The following is a 6,148-nucleotide window of genomic DNA, read 5'->3' on the forward strand; positions in this document are numbered from 1 at the left end:
AGCCTTTCAGGATCTGCTTGAGCAGCTTCACTGAGCACCATATTTTAAAATCAACCTCTCCGATGTTTCTGGATGGTCACGGCACTTGTAGAAGTAAACATGGAGGAACGCTGGCCGAGTTTCCACTGGTTTGGGCTTCAGCATTGGGTGTTCAGAGGTATACAATATCAGTACATGGATGCTCCATTCTTAACCAGTGCTGCAAATATCATTACTTGCTGGATCTGTCCTAGCAGGTCCATCTATTCCAGTATTCTGTCTTCAGCATCCACCAACCAAGTTTACAAATAAGACATGGAGGTTTGCCTGTCTCTAGCATCTGATGTCAGGGGTATAACGCTTGTCTGGCCTGCAAGGATGTTTGCCCTGGCACTGCTTGCTGATTGACATCTCCCATTCATCTCTTCTAGGTTTCTAAATAAAGTTATTTCCAGAAAAATGAGTTCCACCCCAGAAGCAGGGCTAGCCACAAATATAGATAGACAGACAGACAAATGATAGATATTTGACAACATTGACTGTAACCCATGGACGTTTCAAGAAAGGCGTGTCTTTGCTTCAAGGGCCAGGCCACTTGTGGAGAAGGATTTCTTGACCCACCCAAGTCCTGATGTCCCCACGCAGGAAGCAAACCATGTGGCTCCCAAAGGACAGCTGTTCTTGCAGACCCTACCTTGAACTTGCCAAAGTACTTCTGGGTTGTTTGCTTTTTACACAGCTCTTGAGCCATCAAGAGGCCTTGTCTGCTCCTCTAGCGGAACTGCCTTGAATTTTCCTGGACACAACAGCCCCCCTCTGGCATGAACCCAACGCCCCCAGGTGACTGAGTTCAGTCTCAGCATGTGATAACTGGAGAGCAATTTAACAAGGTGCCGTGTTGACCCGTTAATCTCTTAAATCCCTTATGTCAGGAGTCAGTGATAAGTCCCTGCTGTCCCACAAGTGCTGTTATGCCATCAAAGAGGCATGCAAAGAGAAAAGGGACTGGCAAAACACAAATGAAGAACTTTTTTTGAGAAGAGGAGGGAGAGGAGGAGATTGGATTTATGCCCCACCCTTCACTACCTGAAGGAGTCTCAGAGCGTCTTACAATCTCCTTTCCCCTCCCCAAAACAGACACCCTGTGAGGTACGTAGGGCTGAGAGAGCTCTTTTGAGAACTGCTCCTGAGAGAACAGCTCTGAATCAACTTGTAACTGACCCATGGTCACACCAGCAGCTGCATGTGGAGGAGTGGGCAGTCAAACCTGGTTCTCCCAGATTAGAGTCCATACTCCTAACCTCTACACCAAACTGCCTCCCCTACTTTGGTTAGGAGACCAGCCCCCCTACTTGGGTCTGTAATACTAATATTTAATGTTTATATAGTGCTGTCCTGGTTCCAAATACTTCACAAACACTAACTTCCTGTGATTCTCACAACAACCCTGGAAGGTATGACAGTTTTATTATCCCCATATTGCAAAAGTGATGGGTATATGTGTGTGAGACAATGGATTGGAGACCACTGAGGCAGTTTATGGCAGAGGGCCAAGCAGGAAATTTGAAGAGGAGCCCACCATGATCATAGCTTATTCTCTTAGCCATATCGCAATTATCATCCTGAACATACAAAGCTGCCTTATACCCAGGGCCAACAGTAACAAACGAATTTCAGAAACCAATTGGACCAGGAGACTGCTGAATTACAAGTTATTACAGCACTCAGGTCAATGGAAACCCCAGGGCTTAACAGAGATTATCTCACTATACATGTTAAGTCACTCCATTCTTGCTTATACCCAGAATTAAACTTTGTTGGTCTTAAAGTTGCCACTGAACTCAAAGTTAGTTCTCACATCTTGTTTGTTAATTCTTTTATTATCCGTATGCTATTTTGCTGCTATTCACAGGTTTTACCAACTGCTTTAATCTAATCTTAGCTATATTTATCACTCAGTTACTTATGCATCTTGACTCTAATTAGCCCTTCCTGGCAAGTAACCACCCCCTACCCTCTCTGGAGGTATATGCAATGGTTGAGGAAGTCTTGTTTCAATGTATCTGAAGAAGTGTGCATGCACACAAAAGCTTATACCTAGAATTAAACTTTGTTGGTCTTAAAGGTGCCACTGAACTCTGTTTTGTTCTATTGCTTTTCAGACCAACATAGCTACCCATCTGAACCTGAGAGACCGCCTTACCCCGTATGTTCCCCCAAGAGCACTACGGTCTGGGGCCCAAAACTTACTAACTGTACCGGGCCCCAGAGATGCAAAATTGGTCGCTACCAGGACCAGGGCCTTCTCGGTGGCGGCCCCTACCTGGTGGAATGAGCTCCCGGAGGAGATCCGGGCCCTGTGGGACCTGATGCAGTTTCGCAGGGCCTGCAAGATGGAGCTCTTCCACCAGACCTTCAAGTAGGGGCCGCCGCCTCCCGCCCCCCCCCCTCCATCATGGGGGGTGGAAGAGGCCTTGGGAAGGAAGGAAACATCGGAAATACTGGAACTTTTGAACATTTAAACACCTTACTTATCTGATTGAATAAACCATCGAATGATTTTGGGGAACCTCTGGACTGGACCGTCATCTTTTGGAGTTTTCGGATGTGAAGATCAACGAGAACTTTAAATTAAATTAACTTGTATTAGGATTGGTTTTAAATGTTTACTGTTTTTAACTTTGAGAACTATGTTTTATTGTTGCAAATATTTTTGCCTGTTAGCCGCCCTGAGCCCTACGGGGGAGGGCGGGGTATAAATCTGATTAATAAATAAATAATAAATAAATAACATTGCTTACCTGTACTGTTTCACTCGGGAGGAGGGGAATGAAGCAAATGGTCGGTCCATATAATTTTGCTGCATTCTTGCCAAGCCTCCACATCAGCCTCTACCTGCTTACTTTCACCTGTGCTTACACCAGATCACATCATCGGTCCATCTCAGTGTTTGCTACACTGACTGACAGTGGCTCCCATGAGGAGTTAATTCCACTAAGAACAATGGGATTGAATTATGAGTTATGGTAAATTTCCACTCTATGACTTTTGTACCACTGAAAGCACTTAATGTAGTGCTAGAGTCTGAATAAAAATCTGTCATTGTGATCTACTATATGTCTTTTCAGAAGTAAGTAAGTAAGCCCCTTTTTGCTATTCAAGCAATTTTCTTTCCAGCCTAGTTGTTTCTTGTTCTTTGGGGTTAGGCAGTTCTCAGGGAGGGACCCATGAATCAATGGTTAACTATCAATTCTGGCGGGCGGGGGGGGGGATTGACTGCTTTCCTCTTATAGTCCATCTATGTCAGCTAGTGACTACCCATATGGAATAGCCTAGACTTGCAACTGCTTTGTTTAAAATAATCACCACAAATCAGGTCTGAAAAAGCAAATCTTTGGACAACACCACCAAAGTATCCGGAATGTGATGGACTGCCAACCTTCTTACCTGGATTGTTTGATTTAACACCAAAAATTACCATGCTAAACAGCTAGTGTGGACCCCCCTCCCCCAATACGACATGAATGCTAGGGTAAGAAATGCCTACAGAAAGAACCATATGTGAAAAGGAGAATAGTTATCTTTTTGTGTAATACAGTTGCCTTGTGCATTTCTATTAACAAATCTAGAATTTGATAACTTCGCTTACAATGGAGGATAGAATGTTTTTCCAGTGGCGTATGCAAAACACACATGAAGACAAGATTCAATCAAAAGAGTCCCATCAGAGTGGGTATGGACCATTCCCTTTAGGTGATGAATTGTAGAGCCAGCAGAAAAATGTAAATCTCTTTTAACAAGGGACAATTCCTTTTCTCTAGCCGGCAAACCGCTTCCCAGTCTCCATAGAAGCATAACAGGACAATGTAAACAGAGTTAGTCTCCATAGAAGGGTAACAGAACAATGTAAACAGGACGATATAAACAGGGCACATTGATTTAAATGGACCAGTCTGTTTCTAGCCTGAGAACTAGGCTCATTTTAAATTGCTCCGTTTTATCTTCTTGCTGGGTTTTTAATAGTTCATTGTAACAACTTTAACAGTGGTTTGTGTTTTTATTGTTTTAATCTGTAAGCCACCTGGAGCAGGCTATCTGGAGAGGCAGTATAGACATTTTCTAAGTACGTAAATAAATAAATTGACTGCTTCAGGATTGCCCTGCAAGTCTGATTGTCTCAAATCTGCGGATAAAGCTTATCTGCAGCTTCATGCTGTTGGCTCTCTTGGAAACTTTTGCTCAAATATAGTAGCCTTTAAGATTCCTGAAAGACTGACTATGGAGGTTAAAAAGCTCCCCTACTGACTTTTATTTTTAAAAAGTGTTGGATCTTTGTCCATCTATTCTGTTGCATAGAGTCAAATTTGCATTGGCCAATGAAATGGCAGAAAGGCATTGTTGGCCCCCTATACTGCATTCAAGATATGCCAGCCAACAACCTAGAATGGCTAGCTTTATTAAGTCCTATGCTGATGTTACGTGAGTAGAAATGGGGACAGAGCTGGTAGTGAGGTTTCTTGCTGGGCCCTGGACCTGGGTCTGTATCTTGATTTTCTGCCAGACACGGGTGGTTATTCACCAGCAACAATGCCCCACACAGTGAAGATAATCGAGGATAATCTTTCAGAAGAGAATGTTGAGCGCAATGCCCCACACAGTGAAGATACAAAGCCCAAGGGCCTGCGAGAAGGAAGGATAATCTTTCAGAAGAGAATGTTGAGCCCTGATATCGCACTGTAGAAGCTTAAAGTGGGAATTGTTGGTGATGACCAGTGGCACTCTTACACTGTCTTTGCTGGTGAGCCAGTGTGGTGTAGTGTAGTGGTTAAGAGCGGTGGACTCTAACCTAGAGAACCGTGTTTGATTCCCCACTCCTCCTTCACATGAAGCCAGCTGGATGACCTTGGGTCAATCACAGTTCTCTCAGAGCTCTTTCAGCCCCACCTACCTCACAGGAAGCAAGGCAATTGTAAGCCACTCTGAGACTCCTTTGGGTAGTGAAAAGCAGGGTATAAAAACCAACACTTCTTCTTTCTTCCTCTTATGGCTCCCAGAAAACAATCTGGCCTTTTCTATCTGTCTCCTTAATTTCACAGATCAGGACTGTAGCTTCAGGGGTGTGTTGATGCAGGGCTGGTTCGCTGGCCAGGACACCCAAGCAGTTGCTTGGAGAGGAGCAATGAGGAGGGCATCAATATGGGGGGTCTTGGCATGCTCCTGGCAGTTGATGGTACAAGAGGTGACCAGTATCATCTCCTGGACTCATGCCGCTTGCAGGGGGTTGGGCTGGATGTAGCTTGATCTCTGTGGGGTGAGAGAAAGTAGTTTGAACCTGCTCTGGCCTGAGGTAAATCCTGCCGGTGTTTGTCTCTGCCCTGAAGGACTTGCATCTGATGCAGTTGTATCTTCAGACTTAGCTGTAGCCCAGGGGTCCCCAACTTTTTTGAGCCTGCAGACACCTTTGGAATTCTGACACAGCATGGTGGGTGCTGCCACACGAGGTGGAGCTAGCCATAAAACAGCTGCCACAGCCTGCCTTCAGTCACACAGTGAAGATCCTTGTGTTGTGGTGGCAGCAGTTGCCAAAGCAACGTTTTTAAAAATGGACACAGCCAAGTTAATCTCCAATGGCCCATCAGAAGCTATGATAGGGAAAAGCCCCACCTGGACCCTCCCACTTACTTAAAACACTTGGTGGACACCAGAAAAGGTGGTGGTGGGTGCCCCTGGGCACCATGTTGCAGACCACTACTGTAGATAATGTATATTCTGGGTGGTAGCTGGAAGTACATACTCAGTGGAACAGTCATTGGATTTCTGGTTAAGTAGTTTTATACGTCTAGTGTACCAGAATATGAGCCTGCTATGCAGGTTGATCTAGAATGTTGCTTTGTCCTGATTGGTGCCCAGTCCAGAGCTTTGATTGGCTGAAAATCCTCTATTACTCCTGCTCAGGATGAATTGGTGCTTTTGTAATGCTAGGGTTGCGTCTGTTTGTGAGTTGCTTTGGTTGTGATTGATCCCTCTGGAGATACCTGTTTCATGTTGGGGGAGTCCTACCAAAGTACCCTGCTTGCTTGATTTTTGCCCCCCAAATGGGTTCTTGTTTTGACTGTTCCAACCCCTCTACTGGGAGTGGGACTGTATTTCTAGGGCTCAGCAGTGCTTT

Source organism: Gekko japonicus, unplaced genomic scaffold, assembly GCF_001447785.1.
Source record: "Gekko japonicus isolate JY-2015 unplaced genomic scaffold, Gekko_japonicus_V1.1 scaffold4532, whole genome shotgun sequence".
Lineage (NCBI taxonomy): Eukaryota > Metazoa > Chordata > Lepidosauria > Squamata > Gekkonidae > Gekko > Gekko japonicus.